The following is a 12,899-nucleotide window of genomic DNA, read 5'->3' on the forward strand; positions in this document are numbered from 1 at the left end:
ACTGCATTGCCACCCAACATTGCCTCTGTTCCATGTCCACCTAAAGAAGAGCTCATTGAGAAATACACATCACGGTTTAAATGATTGTAATTTGATTGTCTGTTCTCTCGAGTCTCCTCATGTCGCAGGCCCATTGAATATGTGTAGCTATGTATTGTGTAAATAAAAGTGATTGCTCAGTGTACATGCAATGTGTCTCTCCACCCTTGCCCCTCCCTTCACCGTGCAGTAGTGCGAACCTCCCGGGTGTCACCTGTGACTTTGCTCTCGAGTCTCCTCATGTCGCAGGCCCATTGAATATGTGTAGCTATGTATTGTGTAAATAAAAGTGATTGCTCAGTGTACATGCAATGTGTCTATCCAACCTTGTTCATTTGTGCATTAAATTAAACCAAACAGTAATATAAATCATTTTTCAAAAAATATAGAATGTCTCCGTATTTATGGTTCTCTGGGGCTGCAAAGCACGCATACAAAATGCAAAGATGGAGTGTAAATTTCAAGTCCTGTGAGATGGCCTTACACTGAATGTAGCTAACTAGGAATGTGTGCTCGTTCAAAGTGAAGGTCAGCTGCTTTGATTTTTTGCTCGGGTGCCGGAATGGCCCACGACTCAGTATAAGGTTCTATTGTTATTTTACCTTGACAGGCCGGGACCATCCCGAAAGACTTCTTTTTGGGGGTGTGGTGTAATAACGTAAGAAACGATAATGAATACAATTTCAGAAACGATAGCCATTTAATGTTTGTTCATTAGAAGAAATAACGTCGGCATAGAAGGAGTGGTATTTCGGGGCTGCCCTACGCACAGACACAATGGAAAATGCAAATATAATGTAAGTAACTCTTTAGATGAGTTTATACCGCAATTTAATTACTATACAGTAGCTTTAAAGACGGGTTAAGTTGTACTTGTTCGTTCAATGTGGCATATTGTTTTGTACCGCGCACTATCTTGAGGAGAACAATCTCCTTTTACGGAAGCACCTCAAAACCTTACTCTTTGCTTCTGCTTTCTCTCTCCCTCTCCCCTGCTACAACTGGTCCACTGTCTGCGACCTCAGTCCTGGGCCCTTCCACTCTCCACCTGCACTGCCTCCCTGTCAACCCCTGCACTGGGGGACTGTCTCAGTATCCTACAGCCCCCCCTTCCCAGCACTTGTTCTGCACTTACCTTGCACTCGCCACCAGCTGGCCCTATGTATTTATTATTTTATGCTACTTACCTTGTACTCCACTTCCCCCCTCCCCTTCCCCTTGCACTTTTACCTTCCCCCTACCCCTGCACTTGCGCGATCTGAATGACACCTGGCCTAGTAGGATCGTTGTCTGTCTTCTCCTTGTTCCCCCCCCTCCCTGCCTCGCCACGCCTTGAAACACTTGTGTATAGGCGCGTTGCAAATGCCATATTATATCATATCAGTGACGAAGTGGTCCACTGGCGCTCAGGCGGCTGTGAAAAAGGCGGAGGAGAGGGGGTGGGTTACTGGAAATGACGTATAATACCCAGTTGCACTGTCCTAGCTATGAAATAATTTCCCGACCTAATATATAAAATGAATAATTTTAATAAAGATCTGATGGTGAGACTAATTTCATTTTTTATGTTTTTAAAACAGGTACATCACTCATTATTGTGTGTGTCACGAGTACCAGACACCGGCGGATGGGTTTTTCAACCGCCAGTTGCTTCTCCGCGTGAACACCGTTACCACCCTGACCATTTTATGGGACGATCGCCAAGTACAAGTATGCCCTTACGCGGTACTAACGGCTAGATGCAACATACAGACCGTTGTGGTGGCCTAGTGCCTCGTTGTTGGAACAGCCATGCGATTATCAGTGCGACCGAAGAGCTTATTTTATCGTAAACCAACACCCTGTGTACTGCACACGAACATCGCTTGCCTCAAGACAAACTATTTTGGATCGAGAGCAAAGAAAAATGCAAATCGCTGAATATTCTCTAAACATTTGATGTCCAATAAATGTACTTTGCCAAATGTACAATCTTGCAGTTTGCTTTTAAACCACAGTTTCATATTCCGAATTGTGGCGCTGTATTGTGAGATGATCTAAGACCCTGTGTACAGCAAAGGAACATCGCGTGCCTCAAAACGAACTTTTTGGACGTGAGCAAATAAAAATGAAAATCGCTGAATATTCTCTAAACATTTGATGTCAAATAAATGTACTTTACCAAATTTACAATCTTGCGGTTTGATTTAAAAGTACAGTTTCATATTCCGAATTGTGGCGCGCTGTGTTGTGAGCTGATCTGTGTTGATTTCCGGGTTCTGTGTGGAGTCGCGTAGAAGACGCCTGGGCGCGTTTGCCTACGCAGCACAGTCACGTCACGGATAGAGGCGGGGAATATGAATGTTTTGATAAAGTCTGTTTCAGGGGCGGGGGATTTCATTTAGTGCCGCAAAAGCAGGTGAGCCAGGGCGATGGGGGGAAATGATAGGATTATCAGAAAATGGCGGCTGATTTCGAGTGCGTTAATGGACGAAAAGTCGGGTAAGGTCCATAGGAAAGTTTTCTACGATCTACCGAGTTATGCTTAAAAACACATGGCCGAACCGTAGGGACAATAAAAAAAAAGTCCCAGAACTATCCTTTAAGCAGAGGGTCAGGGAAGCCTTTCGCGAAACTGGCAGTATTAAAGTGTTTGTTCAGAAAAATGTACTTGAACAAAAGCAGTAAAACTTTAAAGCTGTTACTTTCAAGAAAGACTTCCATCGCCTCTTTGCATATTGCGCTTTAAAATATACTACTTAAGCAATAGAACCCGAGCAAAGCGAGGGCCTTACCGAAGGCCCCGGGGCATTACCAGAGTCGGTAATGCCCCCGACGTGAGGGTTCTATTGCTTTTAGTACCCCAGCCTGCATAAATTGCGTGACCGGGGCACTAAAAGCTTTTTTTTTTGTCCTGAAACACTGCGGCGTTTTGCGGGCTGCAGCGTTTCGGGAGAAAAAAATGTTTTAAAAAATTGCCGCCACCATGGAAAGGGAAAACGGAGTCCATTTTCCCTTTCCATGGCGGCCATCGGGAGCGGACGCGCTGGCGCGTCCGCTCCCGAAAAAGGATCAAAAAGAAGGTAAGTGGGGTTGGGAGGGCGGGAGTGGGACGGGGGGGGGGGAGAAGGAAAAAAAAAAAAGAAAACGTACCTGCGTTCTCGGTGGGGGACGAGGGAAGCCCCCAGCCGTGTGGAGTCGAGGCGCAGAGCGGGGATGGCCCTGCTCCGAGTCTCCACACGGCTGGAGGCTTCCCTCGTCCCCCGCCGGGGACGCAGGACCAAGAAGGTAAGTTGGGGGGCGGGTGGGAGGGTTTGGAAGGGAAGGGAATAAAAAAAAAAAAAGACTTACCCGAGTCCCCGGCGGGGGGCAAAGGCAGTCTCTCAGCCGCGGGGACGCTTGAAGCGGGGATGGCACACTGTGTGTTATCGCCTGCTGTTCAGCCACCTGATTGGCTCAGCGCCCTTCCACGGGTGCAAATGTACAATTAACACCCAACCATAGTCATTTGATAACCTCGAAAGGATGAAAGGCTGAGTTGAATTTACCAGCACTCAACCCTGCAACCTGCAGATCACACACAGATCTCCGCAGTGAACACTTACCACTCTGAGCTATCTTACCAGCTGTCTCTCTTTACATGTGCAGACCAACATCTTCTTGTAATGTCTTGACTCGTCGGAGGAGGGTGCTTTGTTTATTAGTATAGCAACTAATATTGCGGACCTAAAACGCCAGCGAAGGAAATGTCACAGCACACTTCTTATAAATGTGCAAACACCTGTTTCTTCTCAACTCTGCTGTTCATAGAAAACCTCCTGTATCATGAGTGGTTAGCTCAGCGAGTTAAACGCTCAATTCTGACGTGTACCAGCCTGCACTTTCCAAGTTTCAATCTCAACCGAATCAGCACTTCCTCCTTTCTGAGGTTCATCAAGTGAGTGCCTTTACATTTGCTGTTATTACCACATCTTGGTACGGTGCCTAGAAGCAGGCAGAATCAGGCATAAAGTGCTATACCAAAAAAATGTATATTCCATGAACTGTTCTAGCTCGGTACGGGAACATCTGGGCCAAAATAGCACGCGAATGTGAAATATTTTGGCATACACAAAATAAGAGGCCATAGAAGCATGACATAAGCATGTTGGCTCTAGATGTGTGATGCGTGTAACTCTCTTCACTGGCTATATTTTGAACACTGTCTTCAGTAGCATTTTCTTTCTATTGTTTTTTAAAACCTTCTATGGTATGGCACTCCCCTATCTTGCTTCTCTTGTCTCCTGGTGCCACCCACCACGCCCTCTTCTGTCCCAATCTCTCTTTCTCTTTTCAGCCTCCGAGCCTCCCTGTGCCCAATCACATAACCCCTGCAGCCGTCCATTTGCCTTTACTCCCAATTATCTTTGCGCATGCACACAGTTTTTATCCCCCATGAATTGGCATGACACAAGATTTCAATTGGCAAAATTGGCCGCAGTTTAATTTCCATGACAACAGAAGTATTTGTACACAATAGTGACCTCATTCTGTACGTGTGGCGCTTGCTTGCCGGATTTCCTTTGCTTCCCCCTATACTTGGTATAGTAGGCCCCCAACTCCCCCGACCCATTGTACCTGTTCCTATCCTGCCCGTGCAGGGGTCCGTGGGTGGGGAGAGCGCCGTTTGTTTTGGGGGGAAGCTGAGCCTTATTTGTTCCTACCAGACGCCCCCGCCGTTTAGGCCCCCAAGAGGCGCTGGTCCAGAAGAGCGAAGACCCATTCCGTTTCCTTCTGGCTCGTCCGGAGTCTATCATTTGTGCTTGGTTGTCCAAACACCGCCAACTTGTCATCCTCTGACCTTGGTGTCCTGCGACAGCAATGCCCAGGTGTCCTCCTCCTTGTATTTCGTGGGTGGGTGGGTGGAAAACGAAATTCCTTGCACTTGTCAGGTGGCGGCGACCGGGTCCCAGTGCAAGAGCGAGATGCCTGGTCCCTGGTCCCGCCTGCTTATATCCTGCAAGCCCAGCCCCTTTCCTTTTGTTTCCCCTTCGCGGGCTTTTGGGCCATTCGGCTTTTGGTGCCGTTCCGCCCCTTTGTCCTTTGCCCTTCCGGGTGAGGGTCCCTGCTCCCGACGGCATGACCCCGCAGGGGTTACCCTGCTGCCTCCTCCATTTTTTAAGGATGTTTTCCGTCGTCAGCTCCATAACCCCTGCAGCCGTCCATTTGCCTTTACTCCCAATTATCTTTGCGCATGCACACAGTTTTTATCCCCCATGAATTGGCATGACACAAGATTTCAATTGGCAAAATTGGCCGCAGTTTTATTTCCATGACAACAGAAGTATTTGTACACAATAGTGACCTCATTCTGTACGTGTGGCGCTTGCTTGCCGGATTTCCTTTGCTTCCCCCTATACTTGGTATAGTAGGCCCCCAACTCCCCCGACCCATTGTACCTGTTCCTATCCTGCCCGTGCAGGGGTCCGTGGATGGGGAGAGCGCCGTTTGTTTTGGGGGGGAAGCTGAGCCTTATTTGTTCCTACCAGACGCCCCCGCCGTTTAGGCCCCCAAGAGGCGCTGGTCCAGAAGAGCGAAGACCCATTCCGTTTCCTTCTGGCTCGTCCGGAGTCTATCATTTGTGCTTGGTTGCCCAAACACCGCCACGCCAACCGGTGGGTTCCCGCCCACCGTTGGCTCCCTCCTTCCTCATTCCTTCTCACAACTCCAGCAATTTGGTGCAAATGTTCCAGAAAAAGAGCTCCATTCCCTTTGGGGACAAGTGCACCCCATCGGCTAAGAAATACTCGGGGGTCTTCCCCTCAATCAGGCCATGCCTGATCTGATGGAAACCTCTGCCCTGCAGAATTTGGCAACTGCCCCGTTCAGCTTCCTCCTCGATTTCTCTACCGCTGAATGGTTCTCTGCCCCTCTCCATTGCGCCCGAGGGATCACCTCGGACCAGATGATCTCTGTCTCCCCCACCTGTGCCGATATTTCCTGTAATGAGTTTGTGATGTCTCTCAGCAAGACCCCCCTCCCTAGGCTGGTCAGGTCATTCCCTCCCAAGTGTATCACCAACACATCCGGCTTCCGCCGCCTATTTAGCAGTTTATGCAATTGCCCTTTCAGCTGGGCCCATTTCATCCCTGGCACCCCGTGCCACTCGATCTTGAATTCTCCTGCCGTCAAGATCTCTTGCTGCTGGTTCCAGCTCGCCTTTGCCCTTGAGATGAATGAGTGCCCCACCACCCATACTGTGCGTAGTTTCCTTTGGTGCACTGCTGGTAAATGACATGGAGGGAACGGCATGGTTATCTTTACACTTTCTCTGGCCTGACATAACGTTTAAAACATCCTGACGGCCATCTCCCCAATCTCTTAATGTCCTCCGCCCCTAGTCCCCCGACTGATGCTGAGGTGGCGGCCCCAATCCGGAAAGAATGTGTCCCAAACTGGCCCCCTGCCAGACCCATTTTATCCAGACCTAGCGACATCACTTTCTTGAACTGAAAACGGCTTAGCGCGGACCCATCCTTGTGCGTGAGCCATGGCGCCTCTGCCCCTGATGGCCGCCTCTGTCGCATAAAGTTTGCCGTTGCCGCCACCGGGCAAACCCTGCTCGCCTGAATGGCATGTACGGTCAGCGCCGCCCCCTTTCCTTTCTGATCCGTCTTTGACCTCCTCACATAAATGATGACCTGAGCGCTCCCCACTTGGATGTCCCTGACGCGCAAGAACCCATTCCCTTTGCCGTTCTTGTTTTCCGGCACCAGTTCGCCGATTCTGAGCGCCCCAAAAAATGCCACCGTAAAAGCAGCCGAGAAGAGCACACGCTCTGATTCCTCCTTACATACTTCCCCTAGACATTTAATTAATCCGTGCAATTTCCCAATATCGATTGGCCGCCTTTCATCTGGTTTTGTTATGCTTTGCCTCGCCCAGCCTTTCATGGCCAGCATGACATAATGCTCCTTAGTGGGGTCCTTCTCCCCGTGCACTTTTGCATAATGTGCTATGGCCGCCAGGTGATAGCTTACCCACGCCCGGGTCTTCCCTGTTTTCCAGCACCAGCCTATAAATGCTCTCACCGGGTTCTCCCCGGAGTCCCCTGCTAGTACCTCCTCCTGGAACTGTGAAAACCGACTCCAACAAGCCCTGTACCTCTTGGTTGTACCGGGTGCCAGGGCAGTTTCTACCAATGCGGTCAGATCGCCCCAATCATCCCCCACTATTGTACCTCGAATGGGGTCATCTCCTCCCTTGCTTCGGGACAGCTCTCACGGAACCGGTCCCACTGTAAACGAGACAGAGAATCAGCGGCCGTGTTTTTCACCCCTGGAATGTGCCGTGCTCTAACCTCAATGTTTAACTCTAACAAACTTCTGGTGAGTTCCCTGAGGAGCCTCAGCACCCTCGGGTTACTGGACGACCCTGTGTTAATGATCTGTACCACCGCCAAGTTGTCCGACCATAGCGTGACCTTAGAATTTTGCAGCTGCCCACCCCACAACTTAAATGCAACCACTATGGGGAACAGCTCTAGTAGTGTGATATCTTTCGTGACCCCTTCCTTATGCCATTCCTCTGGCCACGCCATGCCGCACCATCTGTCACCCAGGATAGCCCCAAAACCCAGGGACCCAGATGAATCCGTGAACAATTTGAGCCTCTGACTGCTTGCCCAGTCTGCCCTCCAGATTGCCACCCCGCTGGAACTTGTCAGGAAGCTATCCCACATCCTGAGATCCTCCTTTACCTCTGAACCCAATCGGACGTGCTGTGCGGCATGTTGTAAGCCCACAGTTTTCAGCTCCACACTTCTGGCAAATGCCCTCCCCGCTGGTATCACTCTGCCTGCAAAATTGAGGTTTCCAGCCAGTGCTTGCAACTCCCACAAGGTCGCTTTGTTTTTTCCCATCAGCTCCTGAATCAAGCCCCTCAGTTTTTGTACCTTGTCCTGCGGGAGCCTACATTCCCCTTTAACTGAATCGATCTCGATCCCCAGAAATGTCAATGTCGTTGCTGGACCCACGGTCTTCCCTGGTGCTAGGGGGACCCCTAGCTGTTCCATTTTATTTTGAAATACCTCCATCAGGGATCTGCACTCTTCCATCCCCTCCCTCCCCACGAAGGGAAAATCATCAGTAGTGCAACATTCCCCCACCTTTTTTCTCTCGTTTTACCGTAAACTCCAGAAAGGAGCTGAATGCCTCAAAATATGAGCAGGAAATGGCGCACCCCATGGGGAGGCATTTGTCATAGTAGTACTTGTCCCCTAACTTAAAACCCAGCAAGTGGTGACTATCCTCGTGGATTGGTAATAGACGGAAGGCTGATTCTATGTCTGCTTTCCCCAACAATGCCCCTTCTCCTGCCGCTTTTACCATTAGTATCGCATCCTCCAGGGAGGCGTACTGCACCCTGCACTGTTCCTCTGGGATGCCGTCGTTCACTGATTGACCCTCGGGGAAGGATAGGTGGTGTATCAGGCGGGATTGACCCTCTTCCTTCTTTGGCACCAATCCTAGCGGAGATACCACCAGATTGCTCATAGGAGGCCTAGTAAATGGGCCGGCCACTCTCCCCAGCCCCACCTCCTTGTCGACCTTCCTTTCTACTACCTCGGGTTTCTCCAGAGCAGATCGCAGGTTGGCCGTCTCCCTTCCCCTTTGAGTACCCGCCCCCGGGATCCTAAAGCCCCACCTGAACCCTTGCCATAGCAATTTTGCGTCGGCCTTGTTGTGGTACTCATTTAGAAAGGGAGTCATGGCAAGAAGGCTAACTGGTGTGGGCAATGCCCCTTTAATCATACATTTGTCATTCATTGTTTCCCCAGCATTGCCTTGTTTTGTCGGCGCATCACTCAACGTTTCCTTTATTTTTTTGTTTCCCACCATCCCTGGGTTTAGCCTCTCCCGGAGTGGCCTTGCGGGGGCCCGTACCACCGCCCCTCTGGTGCTTGTACCTGCATGTCTTCCCGTATGAGCAATACCCTTCTGCAAACCTCCAGCAGACTTCTTGCTCCCCCTGGTGGGCTGCTGCCCGGTACACCCAGGAGGAGGGCCCGCGAAAGGACCCTCCCCCCGTTGCGGGAACCCGCCTCTGCCTCTCCCACCCCGAGACTTCTCTCCTAGTGGCTCGTCCTGGGGTTCCCTGCAGGGGACCACTTTGTCCATGTACCCCCCGACATCCATCTCGTCCCATGACATTGCTGGCCATATCTGCATCTTTAATCTAAAGCCCCGGTCATACTCTAGCCACCCCTCGCCGCCATATTTCTGATACAAATCATGCACGTATTGCTCATATGCTATCATCGCCAGTGCATCCTGCGGGTACCTCTCCAACATTACTGACATATACATCCTATAAGCTTTCAGCCAGTTGTTAATGGAACGCTCCACCTTGGTGGCCTCCCTGTCCCTTTTCTCTTTTTCCTTTTCTGACAGTTCCTTTAGGCCTCCCCCCGTGGGGACGATCCCCAACAAGTCAAAGATGTCAATGAATTCCTTCCTCCACAACCTCTCCTTGACCCCCCATGGAATGTGCCACACCAAAGAATTCACCGTGGCCCGCATAGGTGCGAAGCCTGGCATTGGCCTCCCATACTGGGTTGTCTGGCCCCACAATCCCCCTGTTTCCCCGCTGATCGGGCCTGCTGTTGACGGCTGAGCCGCGCTCAGCCCCCCTGTCAAGACCGCTCCAGGCCCTGCCTCATTCTGCATCCCCTGAGCCCCTGCAGGTAACCCCGAAGCCAACTGCTGGGCCCCCCCCATGCTTACTGACGCCCCTGGCCCTTGGTTTGTCCATTCTTGACCCCAAGGGAGCCCCGCCATCTGCACTTGATGCCCGCCTACCATAGGTGGGCCCACACTAGGCAGCCCGACAGATAAGAAACCCCCGGGCGGTATCCCCCTCTTCTGAGGCAATTGACTTAGTCCACCCGACTGTGCCCAGCCTTGAGTGCTACCGCTGCACCAAGGCCCTCCCAGCCCTTGCGACGCCCCGGGATGCGTGGCTATACCTCCTTGAGACACTCCCCCTACCACAATATCAGTACTGGACACAACATTCGGCATTTGCCCCATTTTTCCCCATGCTTGCATGCATTCCATCACCATACCTTTTACCGTCTCCAGGGATGTTGTTCCTCCACCCGCGACATCCACCGTTCTGGTCGCAGGAGTGTTGGGTGGGCTCACTCGATTCCCTGGAGCCTCAGCAGGTGTAGGAGCCGTTAAGGCCGCATCCTCCTGCGCCCTCCCCTTCTGCCGTGGTCTCTTGGTGCTGCTGGCCTGCTCCTTGCTCGCTTTAGCCCTGGCCGTCATTGTCCTTTTCCTTTGGCTCCCCTGGGTCTCCTCTTCTTCTTCTTCCTCCCCCAGGCTGTGGATCTCGGCCTCGACCACGGTGGCCTCGCTGCCACTGTCCTGAAACATCAGAGGGGAGTTTTCCACCCTCTGGCTGCGCCCTTCCTGGCTAGGTTGGGCCACCATCCTGGACATCCAGTCTGGGCCATGGGTTGCTGCTGCCACCCTGGCCATTTCCATAAATGACGCCAGATCCATTGTTTGGCGGCATCTCAATGGGTCAGCCACCTGCTTCCTGCTCCTCCTGGGCCGCTCGTTGCTGTTGCCCGTGTTCCTTGTGATCCTCGGGCTCTCGGGCTGTTCTGGTGCCTCTGCTTCTCCCCCGCGGCTGTCTCCTTGCGGCCTGCCGTATGATTTCTTTCCTTTGGAGGGAGGGCGTGGGCGTCTGCGTGTGCGAAGGGGGGGGGGGTTGGGCTGGCGCTGGGCGGCTGGTGTTCCCCCTGTCCTGTTCCGGCTGGGTCTTCGACCGGGTTGCAGCCCCGTGTGTCCTCGCCGCCTTTCCTTGCCCCTTGGCCCCTTGTCCTCCCGCCTGTCCTCCGGCTGCTGCTGGGCGGGCTCACCCAGAGCTCCGCTCCGCCTTCGTCGCTTCGTTCCAGGTCCCGGGCTGAGTGCGCCTTCTCTCGCCGCGTCTCCCGATCAGCTGGGCTGCTCCTCCACGCCCGCCGGCTGTCCTCCACCGGCTGTGCGATCCCGCCTGCTGGTTCCTTGTGGTCCCCGCAGCTCCGCTCCGCCTTCGTCGCTTCGTTCCTGGTCCCAGGCTGAGCGCGCCTTCTCCCGCCGTGGCTCCCGATCAGCTGGGCTGCTCCTCCACGCCCGCCGGCTGTCTTCCACCGGCTGTGCGATCCCGCCTGCTGGTTCCTCTGCCGCTGATCCTCCTTCCTTCTGCTGGGCGGGCGATCCAGCTGCCAGTCCTTCGCCTTTTCTTCCTGCCGCCGCTTTGCGATTCTCCTTCTCCCGACCCTCCGAGGTCCGAAACGAAATTCCTTGCACTTGTCAGGTGGCGGCGACCGGGTCCCAGTGCAAGAGCGAGATGCCTGGTCCCTGGTCCCGCCAGCTTATATCCTGCAAGCCCCGCCCCTTTCCTTTTGTTTCCCCTTCGCGGGCTTTTGGGCCATTCGGCTTTTGGCGCCGTTCCGCCCCTTTGTCCTTTGCCCTTCCGGGTGAGGGTCCCCGCTCCCGACGGCATGACCCCGCAGGGGTTACCCTGCTGCCTCCTCCATTTTTTAAGGACGTTTTCCGTCGTCAGCTCCACTTTCGCTCCTTTTCTCTCTTAGCCCCCAAACTCTGGAACTCTCTTCCTCAATCCATTTGCTCTCCTACCTCGTACCCCTCATTTCGCACCCAGCTGAAACCTCACTTTTTCCTCTTCCTAAAATGTCATTTCATTTGCCCATGATAAGTACCGTCGTTTGAATACCTGTTCCTCAAATCTTTGTACAGCGCGCGGTGGCGAAAGGCGCTATATAAGCACAAATAAACACCATGAACATGAAATGAATGAAAGATAAGAAGCGCGGGCTGGGGCTGGGGCGTCTGGTCTACCTGACCTATGCAGCTATATGGAATTGTTTGGTTTGATATGGTATTCTTTATTTGTATAGCGCCTATACACAGGCAAGTGTTTCAAAGCGCTCAAGGAGGGTGGGAACACGGGGTAAAAAACAACAGTCGCTCAGAGCCCTTCAAAATCGGAGACGATAATAGTCTGCACAGGCAGAGTAAGTGTATAAAATACATTTAACAGTACGGGATATAGCTAGACAAATCCTACGCTCCACTGTGCCTTCGATTAAGCCCAAACACACTGAGATGAGGAAGGCTTCTGGCAGGGGGTGTTGTGGTGGACATGTCGTGCTGCAGCCCACGTACACCGCAGTGTGGGCACATTGAGCTGCTGAGTGCACAAGAAGGGGCCTCATCACAACGTGATGCTTCTCAGTGTTTCTGCGTGTTGCGGGCCCAGCGCTGGGCTGCCTGCTGCTCACTGCAGTGGGGGCCTGAGGGGGTGGGGCAGGTATTATGAAAGGGGGGGGCAGTGCCCGCCCTGGCACCATCCTAGAGCTGCCACTGTTGTGTTGTTGGCTTTCATGACCAAGAACTTGGCTCTATGCTACTTTGCACTACTCTTTCTGCTGGAGACTTATGGCACGCTTCATTTCAGCGACCCTCGCTTCAACCCGCAGAAAGGGCTAATGCTCCCCACAGGGCTGACAAACGCTCCCTCTATGACATGTTCATGTCTAAGATCTGACATTTTAAGTGTTGCTTTAGGATCTGCTAAGAAAAGCAGAAAACCAACCATGTAATATTGTTAGTTTCAGAAATTACTATTTTAAATTTTGGCTGGTAATGGCATACCACTTTCAGTTCAGTTTTTATTCATTCAGATTTCGCCATTAACAAGATAAATACATAACATCAATTAACAAAAAAAAAACATGCAGCAGAAGCCCATTAACACAGTCATTAAAAATATACAACCCCCACCCCGTCAACATCTAAAAACTACACATAAAATTGAGCCGCCGTGAA

The sequence above is a fragment of the Ambystoma mexicanum genome, chromosome 13 (assembly GCF_040938575.1).
Source record: "Ambystoma mexicanum isolate Mex_15411 chromosome 13, UKY_AmexF1_1, whole genome shotgun sequence".
In the NCBI taxonomy this organism is placed as follows: domain Eukaryota; kingdom Metazoa; phylum Chordata; class Amphibia; order Caudata; family Ambystomatidae; genus Ambystoma; species Ambystoma mexicanum.